At 37.2% G+C, this 14667-nt stretch overlaps 1 protein-coding gene across 16 annotated transcripts in view; it reads right to left on the bottom strand.

Moving 5' to 3' along the window:
• CHODL (chondrolectin) overlaps positions 1-14667 on the bottom strand; it is a 414807-nt gene that overhangs the window by 108813 nt on the left and 291327 nt on the right. For 2 of the 16 annotated variants that reach the window (XM_084991760.1, XM_084991757.1), the window contains exon 1: positions 12121-12239. The exons of 13 other annotated variants lie outside the window; for them this stretch is intronic. The gene's annotated coding sequence lies outside the window, so the exon portion shown is untranslated. Of the gene's footprint in view, positions 1-12120; positions 12261-14667 lie in introns of those variants that run through there. One more of the 16 variants, XM_021070836.2, reaches the window with a different exon arrangement.

Raw genomic sequence — 14667 nt, 5'->3', positions numbered from 1 at the left:
CTTTACCTGTTGCTTTTTGTCTGTCTCCTTTATCTGATTATAAATTATTATAAATTGATTATAAATTATCTGATTATAAATTCCTTGAGGGCAAGGACTTTATCTTTCCTGTTCAATCATCTAGCTCCAGTGTCTTGCACAGTACCTCATACAAATTAATATCTCTGAAAATATTTGCTAAGTAAATAAATAGATGCAAAAAAAATACAGCACTAAACAACTGGATAAGATATCACTATAAGTGAGAATTCCCCCACCAGCAACTTAAAATTGTATCTGTATTGCATTTAGGAAACCTCAGTATATAAAAGTAGAAAAGTCACATTATAATGTGATTGTCTTAACAAAAGGTAACTATTTCATACAATACTCACTTTGTCTTAAGTGCTTTATAGATATTAACTACCTGGTCCTCTCTATACACTTATGGGATAGCAGCTGATAACACATGTGCTTTACAAATAAATAAACTGAGGGGCAGGTTTATGTCTTGCCCAAAGTCACACAGTTAAAAGTAGAAAATCAGGATTTGAGCACTGGTACTCCAGCTGCAGCATCCACATGCTAAACCACAATAATTTTGCCAAAATGACTATATCTAGGCATCTCTAGATATCTAGTATTTTAAATGTAGCTTCACCTAAAAAAAAAAAAATGCAAAGTGCAAGTAGGCCTTCATGATGACATCTGTGGTACAAAATGCAGGACAACTGTATCCCTGTCCAGGCCTAAAGCTCTGCCAGGTTAGTACATGGGTGTATTTTTTTCCTCATTGGCTTAAGTGAACTTGTTGTGGTCCAGTCCTTTCTAATTAGAACAAGCCATTTCATCATCTAACATTTTTTTGCACAATCATTTATTCATCCATTAGTTATCTACAAAAGCCCTGTCAGCAAAAATTGTATCTTCAAAAAATGACATGAAAAGCTTATAAACTTGGCCTTAAATATGAAAGTTAATGGCCAAGAGCAACTGTGTTTCATAATCCAATGTAGTTCTTAAAGTATAAGAATTATTGATGCCGTAAAATTCATTTAATAGAACTTTAGCATTCAGATTCAAGGAAAACTAGTAGACATTAAATCCAATCTTGAAATAGCACTTTAGCTAAAATAAAAAACTTAATTTCAAGAAATAATTCCTTTGGAGTTACATACATATAATTTTCAAATACAATTACCATATCTAGTGTTGCACTGTTTTTTAAAAGAAGGATTTCTTTATCAAAATGTGAATGAAAATAAACATCACGATTCTGAAAGGCTCAGCATATACATCTTGTATCTGTCTTAAGAAAAATTGTTTAGAAGTACTACAAATGGTTAGAATTTTCTGTGGCAAGTTATTTAGGCATTCCATTTTATGAACTATTGACAGTTTCCTTTATAATTTTTACTTTATCAGGGATAAACAGCAGTATTGTAAGTATCTTATAAACAAGTGAAAGTAGGGCTAAACATATACATTTCAATTGCCATTCAGTTAACATAAGTCTAACTATAAATCCTATACTTATGTCTGAAAAGGATTCCATCATGATATAAAGCTCATCCTACATAATACACCCAGAGAAAATTACTCACTTGTGGAAAGTGTGATATTAGCTATATATATATATACTTTCTCATACTTTTATCAAGAAAATTGTTTCTAGGAGTTCCCATTGTGGCTCAGCGGTTAAGGACCTGATTAGTCTCCATGAGGATGCAGGTTCAATCTTTGACCTCATTCAGTGGGTACAGGATCTGGCATTCCCACAAAGTGTGACATAGGTCACAGATGCGACTCTGATCTGGTGTTGCTATGGTTGTGGCATAGGCCTCAGCTGCAGTTCTGCTTTGACCCCTAGCCTGAGAACTTCCATATACCATATAAGAAAAAAAAGAAAAAGTGTTTCTACCAGAAGAATTCCAGTACAGAGTTATGAACATAGACTACTAAGAGTAGCATGGGATTAGCCACCTGTGTAAATTACAGTTCTCAACATTAGCAAGCCCTGCAAGGACAACACTCCCAAAACTTGCTCTTGTTACCCCAGGCATTAGATTTTGGAATTAATCAGTTGGAATCCACTCAGTCTGCTACCACTGTGCAATAAGGCCTAAAGCCATTGTTATGAAAACACAAATACAAATTGAAAATTACCAAACTAGTTAATGAAAAAATGAGAATTTTTAGAGTTTACTGTGTGTGGTAGACAATCCTATGATTATCCACGAATATCATCCTTCTCATGAGTGTATACAGGACCTGTAACTTGCTTCTAAAGAACAGAATTATAGGAGTTCCCATCATGGCTCAGTGGTTAACGAATCCAACTAGGAACCATGAGGTTGTGGGTTTGATCCCTGGCCTTGCTCAGTGGGTTAAGGATCTGACATTGCCATGAGCTGTGGTGTAGGTTGCAGATGTGGCTCAGATCCCGCATTGCTGTGGCTCTGGTGTAGTCCGGTGGCTACAGCTCCGATTAGACCCCTAGCCTGGGAACCTCCATATGCCACAGGAGTGGCCCTAGAAAAGGCAAAAAGACAAAAAATAAATAAAAATAAAATAAAGAACAGAATATAGCAAAGCTAACAGGATATTACTCCTCTGATTATATTACCTTATGGGCAAAGAAAAAGGGATTTGGCAGATGTAATTAAGGTCTCTAATCAACTGAATTAACAGTTAGTCAAAAAGGAAAGGGGAAGTTATTATCCTGAGTGGGACTACTCCAGCAAGTAAGCTTTCTGACAATGGGTCTGGAGTTTATGGCCATAAGAAGTCAAAGAAGCAAACCATATTGTGAACCGCCTATGGAGAGGGTAGCCTTTAGGAGCTAAGAACCTCAGCCTTACAGCTACCATGCACTCAAACCTGTCATCAATCAGTGAGTCTAGGAGAGGACCATAGTTCTATTTGAGAAGTCAACCCAAGGTGACATCTTGATTTTGGCCTTGAGAGGCTAAGCAGAGGACCTTGCTGATCAGTGCTCAAACTTCAGACCTACAAAACGGCAACGTAATAAATGGGTATTGCTTTAAGCTATGAAAGCTGTGGTTATTATGCAGCAAAGAAAATATACTAGAATCAGGACTTTTAGAATGGAGGAAGAAGTACATCTGAGCATCTACTCCTCCGTAAAAGCAATGAAAGCACTGACAAAGATTCTCAAAATCATCTTTCAGAACTCTGGGAAATCACCAAAGACTTACACCAATCTCAGTACTGTTTATTCCTGGAAAATAGTTGAATCTCTAAGAACAGCTGGGTTAGTCACTTGTTAACTCACATTATCCCATCACCTTCTCCCCACCTCTGCATTGGTCTTGGAAAAAAAATGAGCTTTACAACTAAGATAACTAGGAAAATTGCTAGATGAGCATTCACTGGATGGGACAAAACAAGTTTAGAACTGTTTTGAGCCAAAAACCCCATTCCCAGAGAATTATTCGACTTACATGGTTACTCCATGAAAACCTAAACTCATAGGACTTGTCTTTATTTGACCCAATTTAGAACTCTCCCACTGCAAACAACTTTTCTCCCAGGTTTTTTGACATAAAAAAAAAAATCAGTTGCAATTTTTTAATACTACACTTGCTTGAGGCAGGAATAACAATGGAAGCATACAAGAAGCTTAATATGGGGGATGGAGGGAGAGCTTAAAAGGAAATGTGGGAAGAGATGCCTGCAGGGAAATTTGGAAAACTGACATACTCCTGAGATTCTAGAAGGTCTGAAAAATGTGGTATTGCTAAATAAAGGCCTGAGAAGCCCTTAATCTCCTGTAGTTTACCTTGACAAAATGGACAAATATCTAGAAAGACACAAAGTACTAAAAAAACTGACTCAAAGAGAAACATCTGAATTGACCTATAACAAGACACTAAATTAGTAACCAAAAAATTCTAAGACAGGCCTTGATGGCTTCACTAATAAATCCTGTCAAACATTTAAAGTATTAACAGTTGTTCACAAACTCTTGCAAAAAAATTGAAGACAGGACACCCAGCTTACTTCATGAAGCCAGTCTTCCCAAAATTCCAATACCAGAGATATCATAAGAAAACTACAAACCAATATCCTTTATGAATATAGACACACATTCTCGAAGTGCAATAAACTGAATCCAGCAACATATAAAAAGAATTAGAAAAATGGCTAAGTGAGGATAACAACAAAGTCCTACTATATAGCACCAGAAACTATATTCAATGTCCTGTGATAAACCATAATGGAAAAGGATATTTAAAAAATAGAATGAATTTAAATACATATGTGTTTAACTGAATCACTTTGCTATACAGCAAAAATTAACACAACACTGTAAATAAATTATACTTCAATTTAAAAATTTTTAAAAATGACAAGTTGAGATTTATGCCAAGAATACAAGGTTGATTCACCATATGAAATCAGAATATAACTTAACAGGGAAAGAGTCTTTTTAATAAGTAGTGCTTGGACAACTGGATATCCACAAAAAAATGAAGTTGGACCCCAACCTTACATGGTATTAAAAAGTTAAGAGACCATAGGGCTAAATATTAAGACCCAAAACTATAGAACTCTTTGCATAAAATACGTGCATCATTTTTGTGACCTTGGAATAATGTTTCTCAAACATAACACAAAAGAAAAGAAACAGGTAAAATTGTGATTCTCAATATTGAAAAGCACTGTGATTCAAAGGGCAACATCAAAAATGTATAAGACAACTCATGGGATCAAGGAAATATTTGCAATTCATATTATCTGATAAGGAACTGCTATTCAGAATATATAAAGAACTCTTACAGTTCAACAACAAAAAGACAACCAAACTTTAAAATGGGCAAATGATTTGAACAGACATTTCCCTTAAGACAACAAACGAATGGCCAATATGCACACGAAAAGATGTTTACTATCATAAGTCATTAGGGAAATGCAAATCAGGATGTCAATGAGATGCCTTTTTGCCACACTAGAATGGGTAAGATAAAAAGAGAGACAATTACCAGTGTTGACAACTCAAGCTTTGGAGCAAGAAAGCTTGAATTCAAATACAAGGGCTGGAGTTCCAGTTATGGCTCAGCAGTAAAGAACTTGACTAGTATCCATGAAGACACAGGTTTGATCCCTGGACCTACTCCAGTGTTGCCATGAGCTGCCGTGTAGGTCGCAGACATGGCTGAGATTTGGCATTGCTGCAGCTGTTGTGTAGGCCAGCAGTTGCAGTTCTGATTCAACCCCTAGCATGAGAACTTCCATGTGATTCAGGTGCTGCCCTAAAAAACAAAACAAAACAAGCAAACAAACAGGAAAAAACAAACAAATGCAAAGCTTGCTATCCACTAACAACCATGACCACAGACTAGTGGTTCAGCATTTCTGATCTCAGGCTTCCATTCTTATTGGCAAAATGTAAGTAGTAACCTACACACCTAAGAGGCTTGTTTTAAGGTTAATTCAAGTAAAAAGAATAAACAGATAAAAGTTTTTAAATGGGGGAAGTATATTAAAAAAAACTTTGAAAGTTGTAATCAAAACATGTTACAAAATACTTTCCCCCTTCCTCCTCTCAAAAAAAAAAAAAAAAACAGAACAAAGCCCACAAAACATGAAATCAGATATGAGAATGGTAAGTTACTATTTTAAAATTTTAAAGAATTCTAATATTGATCTTTTATCTATGTACAACTACATTTGAAAAGGTGATAACATGAATTATCAAATTAATCCTGGAATTAAAAAAAAAACAAAGTTGTTTTATCAGAGAAGAAACTGGGGGAAAAGTTACCAATTTTTAAATTTTAAAAGGGAATAATCTAGTTCCTCCATCTGCCCCCTAACCCTCAAAAAAAGCCCTGAAATTATTAGGCTTAAATATTTTCATACACACACTTTAGCAAACATTCATGGCTCAGAAAATTCTACTGCTATTTAAATCACTCAAAACTAAGATGGGAAATTGTTCACAGTACTAGCATAGAATTAATCCTAACACTGACAGCACCATATAAGATCTCTGGGATCAATCTTATTAATAATGATGTAAATTCCTAATAAAATTATTGTAAATAGAATTCAGTAACACCAAGTGAGGTCATTTTGGGACTAGCAGGATAAAATATTTGAAAGTCTATTCATACAACATCGAATAATACTAATTCAAAGGAAGAGGCCTATTATGAGACAGGTCTAGATCACCTTTACATTATACAGACCTACACATCTCAAAATCAGAGTCAGCATCATGTTTAATGGAGGATAAACATTCTGCAGTAGGCAGAATTCTAAGACTGACCTTAAACTTCTACTCCCTTAATATGCATGTCTTGTGTAATTTCCTTTCACTGAATGTGGGCAGAACCTGTAAACATGGTATCACTAAGTGACTTCATTCCCTTGATTATGTTATGTTACCTGCCACAGGATTTTGCATGTATAATTAAGGCTACTGATCAGTTGATTCTGAGCTCATAGAAAGAGAAATCCTTCAAGTGGCTTGTTCTAATCATGTGAGCCCTAACAGCTCCTAAAACCTGCCTGGGATATATATATATCTGAAGCCTGAAAGGATGGGTATGTGGGTGGGAGAGGTGTGGTCCCAAGTGCTGAGAGCTGCCACCAGTGGCCCACCAGAAATAAAACAGGAGTTGTCAGTCCTGTAACCACCAAAAACTGATTTCTATCAACAATCATGTGAGCTAAAGAGGCTTTCCAGTTCCAGGAAGGATGCAGCGTGGCTTAATAACTTAATTTCAGCCTTGGGTAACACTGAGCAGAGAATCAAGCTAAACTGAGTCCAGATTTCTGAGTCACAGAAACCATAAGATAAAAATTTAAGTCTGTGATAACTTGTAATACAGATTAGAAAACCAATACACACCCTCATTAAAGTTCACCAAAAATTCCAACTTAACTTCCTACTTAACATTCACCTTGAAGTAGTGTAGTAGGTAGCATTCTAAAAAAGAAAAAAAAAAAGAAATAAGAAGCTCACGGTAGTAATTTTAATCCCATATACTTTTCCAGGATTTTCTCATTCCTTCATCAAGGGGTGAAGATACTTCCCATCCCTGAAACTTGGTAGGTTTTTGTGCTTCTCTTGGTTAATACTGAAGTGACACTGTGTGAATTCTGAGGGTAAGTCCTAGAAGGCAGCTTGGCTTTCACTGGTTCTCTCCCTCTTGGGACATGGAGTCTTGGAAACCAGCCAAATGTTGCCAAGAGGCCTACTGTCCAGACTTGTAGCCATGAGTAAAGCAGAGATGAGGTGTCCTTGCCAACTATTGCCCAAAGTGCAGATTTGTGAGCAAATAAGTGTTACTGCTGCTTTAAGTTAAATTGAGGGTTTTTTTTTAATGCAGTGATACCAGAATAAAAGATAAAAATCTTTTAAAGATTGAAAGGAGGCAAAATTATATTTGAAATGATGATCTGGCTTGTTTCTGTAGAGATGCCAGTTTGATCCAGGCCTGGCCCGTGAGTTATGGATTTGGTGTTGTTTCGGCTGTGGCATAGGCTGAAGCTCCTGATTTGATCCCTGGCCGGGAACGTCCATACACGACAGATGCAGCCAAAATAAAAAATAATAAATAAACTGAAAATCAAACATAAAATACTTAAAGTGGGCTTTGTAGTAGCTAATTTTATCTGTCAAGAAGTTAATAATGACTTGTGTTAAGTGCAGCAGTTCTTAGGAAGGGCTGATTCCCACCACCCCCAGATGACAAATGTCAGTATCTGGGGACATTCTGGGTTCACAACTGAAGGAGTGCTACTCACACCTAGTGGATAAAACTCAGGGATACTGTTAAACATCTTTAAATACACAGGACAATCTCCACAATAAAGAATTACTTGGAACAAGATAGCAACTGAACTAAGCTGGAGAAAACACTAGGATAGTAACATGGCAACGGAAGAGAATGGGCATCTTCAAGGTACAGTCATCCCCCAGCGTCTGACAATGATTGCCCGCCCCCCTGCCCCCACCTGAAGGATATCCAAATCCACAGATGCTCAAGTCCCTTATATACAACAGCTTAGTACAGGGCACCCTCCATGTGCATGGATCTGCAAGCTAGGAACACAGAGGGCCAACAGCATATACCAGAGGTAGAATTAACAGAATTGCTTATGAGAGATGATGGAAAGAAAGAAACAGCCTGGCTGTTTGGTTTGACTATCCCAATAGATGGTGGTACCCTTACTGAGAGAGGGACAACTGGGGAACAAACATGTCTGTGTTTGGAGTATGCAACAGTTTTGTTTTAGCCAATTTAGGTTTGAGGTGCCTATTATAAATCCAAGTATAGATGGCAATCCAACAAATCCAAGTCGGATAGACAAGTTTGGAACTCCTGGAAGACCGAGACCAATGATATACACTTAGAATCCTTAGAATATTTCTCATTCAATCCCCAACAATCTTATGACATCAGTGTCATTTCTCATCCAACAGCTGAGTAAACAGAGGCTCAGGGAGAAGTTAAATCATAGAGTTGGTGATTGCTAAGCCTTTCATCTGAAACCAAATTTGTCTAATTCTAAAGCCTTTGCTTTTAAACCACGCAGGAAAAAAAAAAAAAAAAAAAAAAAAAAAACTGAAGTGACTAATACCAGCCAAAAGAACTTGACTTCTAAGTTGTCTAGATAGCAAAAGTACAGAATGAAGACTGTTTTCAGGTATCAGATTCCTGACTTCTGACTGTGGCCTAGGTCCTACTAATATTGCAGGCATTTTTAAGTGCCACAGCATTTTTTGCGCTTGCTTCAGATTGAATTCCTGGCTTCATGCTTGCAATCAAAGTATCTTAATTAAATCTCTCCTGTAGATTTGAATTTACTTGCCATCTGGAATGCAGGAGCAGTTCAGAGACTTTTAACTTAATTGGGGTGCAAGCCCTTTCGTTTGGCCCCCATGCTGTTTGGCAGCACTGGTCCCTTTGCCTCCATCTGGGACATGCTTCCCTTCAGACTGCAGTCAGCAAAATGAGACATCAGGAAAAGTGCTGATGCCTAAACCACTGCAAGCCCAAACCACTTAATTAATATACAGGTTTAATGCATTTGGTAATTAAAATTTAATTCTTTAAAGATATACAATAGAAACAACTCTTTTGCAAGCATTTAATCCATTGTGCTGCTAAGAGTAAAGTTGAAAAGGGAATTGAAATGGGGCTGCTCCTCCTTTTTAACCATCAATCACACCCAGATCAGTAAAAACGATTGCACGTGCTTTGCCCTGGCTGATTGATCCTCACTCTTGCCAAGTATTCAGCCTTCTCTTTTAGACAGACAGCTCTTTTATCACAGAATACTTGTGAATACAGAGAAGCCCCTAAAAAAATACGGTTTATCACTGAAGTAAAAAACACTTCAAGAAATTTAAGCTAACTCCCCAAACAAGCAAACAAAAAATTCGGCATCAGGTTTTAAGTTAGCAGATGATTTTATCCTCCTGAGACTCTTAGGTTTAAGTAGTCTAGAAAGAGGGCTCATAATATATCCCATTTGTATTAAAAAAAAAAAAAATTCCAGTACCTATTTGCTAAGGAAATGCAGAGCCTAATGGAATTTTGGTTCCCAGCTATATCCTGCTCAAAACAAAAAATATTTCCCTGTCAAGCAAATTTGAGAAATACTGCCTTTCATATTCATTCTCTAGGAGACACACAATTCACGTTAGCATTTTAAAGCTCTTTAAAAAAATCCTTCAGTGTAACTAAGAACAAGGAAAGTGCCTTGCTTTGTTCAATCTAATATTTCTAAGCCATGGAACCCCTAAAAAGTGACACTCATTAAGATCCTACAGAAATAATATTCCAAGAAATATGTTTGGAGAAACACTTGATTGTTCCCTCCAAAATTCTGACATTTATTCATTTAGGAAAGCCATTCAAGTTAAGACCTTACTTTAGCTGCCTCATAATAATTCATCAATTCAATAAATATTTACTTACATACATGTACTGAAAGTCATATACAAAAATTTTCACAGCAGTACTAATTGCAATGGCCCCAAATCATAAACACTCCAATATCCCTCAACATAAATATATAGCAATGAATATGAATGAATTGCTGATACACATGACCATATGAACAAACCATGTGAACATAATATTGGGTCAGAGAAGACACAGATCACATCACATTAAGTATACAATTCTATTTACTTAAAGCATAACAGCAGGTGTTATGGGTGGAACTGTGCCCTCTACCCCCATTCCTAATGAAGTCCTAACCTCCATTATCTCAGAATGTGATCTTATTGGTCAATAGGGTCATTGAAGATGTAATTAAGATGGTGCCATACTGGATTAGCATGGGCCCCTAATCCAATAGAACTAGTGTCCTTATGCAAGTGGACACAGACATACACACAGGGAGAGGGCCACATGAAGATGAAGGCAGAGATTGGGGTTATGTTCCTACAAGCCAAAGAATACCAAAGATGGCCAGCAACCCACCAGAAGCTGGGGGAGAGGCATGGACACATCCTCCCACACCCCTACACAAAGACCAAACCCTACAGACACCTTGAGCTTGAATCCCTAGCGTCCAGAACTGTGAGACAATAAATTTCTGTTGTCTAAGCCACCCAGTTTGTGGTAATTTTTTATTACAGTCCTAGCAAACCAATACAATAGCCAAAACCGATTCATGGCATTAGAAGTCAGGAGAGTGCCAATCTTTGGGACAGGAGAATGGGGGAGGCAGTAGTGATTCAGAGGCTGAGAGGGGAAGGGCGGTGGTGTGCTTTGGAGAGCTGACAATATCTTCATCTCAGTGGTAGTTACTGGTTACATGTGTAGGTCACCTCATTAAAGCTCAACCGGCTGTACACTTACGATTTGTGTACTCTTCAGGTGTAAGCTATATTTCAATAAATTTTTTGAAGAACTGTTTACCAGTGAATACAGTCCTATACTTGAGGGAAGTTCAGCCTGGAGATACAGACAAGGCAAAAGGAAATTACAGTGGAAAAAGCAATGATGATGAAGGGTTCAGCACAAGTGCAGCAGAAGCACACCCAGTCTTGGGGTAGTAGGGGTCGGCAAGAGATAAAGCTCCCAGAGGAAGTGAATTCCAGGAAACAGGGGCTTGAAGGACAAGTACCAACTGTAAAATGAAGCAGTGCAAAATATGTTCCAGTCAGAGCAGAGAGCATGTCATGGGGGAAAAGGGTAAAAGCAAAAAAGTAGGTAGGAGAAAGCACGACTCATGTAAGGAACTATAAGCTTCATTGGCTGAAGCAAAGTGGAGGTGTGTGTGGAATGAGAATGAATGAGATCCTGCTGTGTAGCACTGGGAACTATATCTAGTCACTTATGATGTAGCATGATAATGTGAGAAAAAAAATGTATACATGTATGTGTAACTGGGTCACCATGCTGTACAGTAGAAAAAAAATTGTATTGGGCAATAACAATTAAAAGAAAAAAGAATGAAAGAAAAAGAAAATGAGTAACAGCTGTGAAATGGAGACTTTGGAAGAAGCCATAAGCTTTGGAGGCATGAATACGACTTAATTGGAAGTCAGAGGGTTTTGAGTATTGTTTCTTCATATATTAAAAAAAATGACATCATTTGATTAAAAGATGCCCTCCCCTTTGCCAGAAGGCAGCGAGCTCTGCAAATCTAGAAAAGGATTCTTTGTTCCAGCTAATCAGTGTTATTCTTTCATAAAGAAAATAAGGACCAAAGACAGGTTGTGTATTTTACACTTTTGAAAAGGAGTCATCAACTTTCATCCAGAAAATAATTCACAGGTCAGATCTAAGAGCACTGAAGTTAACTGCACTGCCTCTGAGATCTTGACCTCCAGCCTGCTAGCAGGTGGCCCTATGTGGATCTCTCTAGACTTTCCTTTCCTCATCTGTGAACTGGAAAAAATAACTCCTTTTTCTTAGGGTTGCTGAAACGATAAAAAGAGACATACAAACAAAACACCTGTATTGGTTTCCTATTGCTGCAGTACCAGATGACAACAAAGTTAACTGCTTAAATAAATGCCAAGTTTTTCTATCTTACAGATCTGTAGGTGCAAACTCTAAAGAGGCCCCACCTTGGGCTAAAAGCAGGGTGTCAGCAGGGATATTTTCCTTACTGGAGACTCTAGGGAAGAATCCATCTCCTTACCTTGTCCAGTTTCAAGATGCTGCCCCTGTTCCTTGGTTCATGGCTCCAGACCTCCATCTTCAAAGCCAGCCATGGCGAGCCAAGGCTTCCCCACACAGCCATGCATCTAGCCTCTGACTACAGCTGGGAAAGGGGAGCCCTTTTTAAAGATGCATGTGATTAGGTTGGGCCCACCTGGATAATACCAGCTCATAGTCCTTAATCTCAATCACATGTGCAAAGCCCCTTTTAACATTTAAAGTAACAGATTCCTAGGTTTCAAGAATTATGACATGGATCTTTTCGGGTTCATGTCCTACTACAATACTGAACACAATGCCTAAATAAAGGAAGCTCTCAAATATTGGCCTTGTTTTTAAATTTTTCAACTGTTTTTATTTTTCCCATTTTATTCAGACATAAATGACATACAACACTGTAAAAGTTCTTTAATTTTTTCTTTTGCTTTTTTAAGGCCACACTCATGGCATATGGAGGTTTCCAGGCTAGGGGTCGAATTGCAGCTGCAGCAGTCAGCCTATACCACAGCCACAGCAATGCTAGATCCAAGCCACATCTTTGACCTATGCTATTGCTTGCAGCAATGCTGGATTCTTAACCCACTGAGCAAGGCCTGGGATCAAACCTGCATCTTCATGGATACTAGTTGGGTTCTTAACCTGCTGAGCCACAACGAGAATTCCTATAAATTCATTTTTAAACAATCAGGTTGGGGTTAACAATCAAGCCATTGGTATAGAAATTTTACTCTGATAATATTTGAGGTTATCCTATAAAACTAAGGGTTTTCATCATCTTATAAGGCTTCTTTTGAAAAAAAAAATCTTGAAATAGCAGACAACCTTAAATAGTGATGGAAGGAAAAAAAAAATAGTTTTCTAATGAAATCATCACCATTTCCAACCTCACATGCCAGTCTTCTTAGGACAGGAAAGCACCCCTCCACCCCCAAAACACCAACAAAGATTCAGCACAAAATGTCAATAGCACCACAGCTGAGAAAGTCTGGTGTAGGGCAAGAAAACCTTTAGAGCATGTTTAAACACATCTGTTTGGCAGAGAATTAACTGGCATATATGTGGGGCTTCCCTGACCTCTACCCACGAGATCCCAGTGGCACCCCTGCCTCACCCACAGTTGAAACAAACAAAACTATCTCTAGACCTTGGCAAGTGTCCTCTGGGAGTCACAACTGCCTGCAGTAGAAAGCCACTGCTCTGAACTAAAATATACAAACCCTCTGGGTAATGGAGTCACATTTAAGAAACAGCACTAACAACAAAAGCCAGAACACACTGCCAAAATGTTTGTAAAAATGAATTTACCTTTGTTATATGCTATATTTCATTTGCCTAGATGCATAATACACTAATAAAATTGAAGAGTAAACACATATTCTGATGCTTGCTTTTCTTAAAATGTCCTTTTCTCAGCAATATTGCCTGTGTATGTAGGTAGTGAATAGAAAATGTAAATGGAAGATGCAGGTGCAAAGTAACACAAGAGAGTCAGTCTTCTAATTAAGCCTTTTGAATAATCTGTACTTCTGTCTTACACTGAATGAACACCAATAAGGCCCTTTTATACACGGCACCTTCTGTTGCCCCTTTTAAAGCTGCAGGCACCTTGAAGGTTAGATAAAGAAAGTACGAGTGATTGAATGGTATTGAAGATTGAAAGAAAGAAAATGTCCTACACAAAACCTATTGTAGGTGAGACTCTGAATGTTTTCCTCTTTCATGAAGTAGAATAATTGTCTTCCACTTTCACTCCCACCACTCAAGAATGGCTTACTTCTAGTATCTCAAGATGTTCCACTAATGACGAACACCTGAATTTTCAAAAAAAAACAAAAAAACAAAAACTCTCAGAGTCTTATGTGACTGGAATAAATCCTCAACTAAAACATACTGTTAAAACCATCTTAATTTTTCTACTAATTGCCCAATTTGTTTTCGGCTTTTCTTTCTTTTTTTTTTTTTTCACTTCTTTTCTAGAATAGATTCATTTTCAATTTTCCAATCCACATTAATCATATGCACTTATTTTAGTAATATAATCTTTAAAAATGAGAAGAGCAGAAAGTGTGAGGTAATAAAATAATTTCATTAATTTTATGCCTAAATTCAACAAACAAAAAAGTATATAGATTATGACTAGTAAATATCAAATTTAAATAATACATTCTGAAACTTAGCAAAATAATGTTACTATAAACCAAGCCTGCAGTACCAGGTCTAGCCAATATAACATACAACTATAAAAGACCTGTGTACACATTGGACTTTATCCAGTAATTACTGTAGATGATGAGATAGTTTGGAATATAACATTTTTTATTCACACGTTATGGCCCAAATGAGAATATCTGCCCAAATGCATTATGGGCAGGCCATCTGCTGTTTGTCCAACAACCTGCCTGAATACCAAAAAAAAAAAAAAAATATATATATATATATGGAGTTTTTAATAGAATATTTCTATAATGTTACCAATAAACTGAATAATCATAAAAGTATCATTGAATTGTTCAATTGAACATTTGTT

The sequence above is a fragment of the Sus scrofa genome, chromosome 13 (assembly GCF_054392235.1).
Source record: "Sus scrofa isolate SSC_HxYL_T2T_F1_AM1 chromosome 13, Sscrofa_HxYL_maternal_Yorkshire_Landrace_v2.0, whole genome shotgun sequence".
In the NCBI taxonomy this organism is placed as follows: Eukaryota; Metazoa; Chordata; class Mammalia; order Artiodactyla; family Suidae; genus Sus; species Sus scrofa.
The sequence above is the reverse complement of the archived record's forward strand: the minus strand, read 5'-3'. Positions and strand labels throughout refer to the sequence as shown.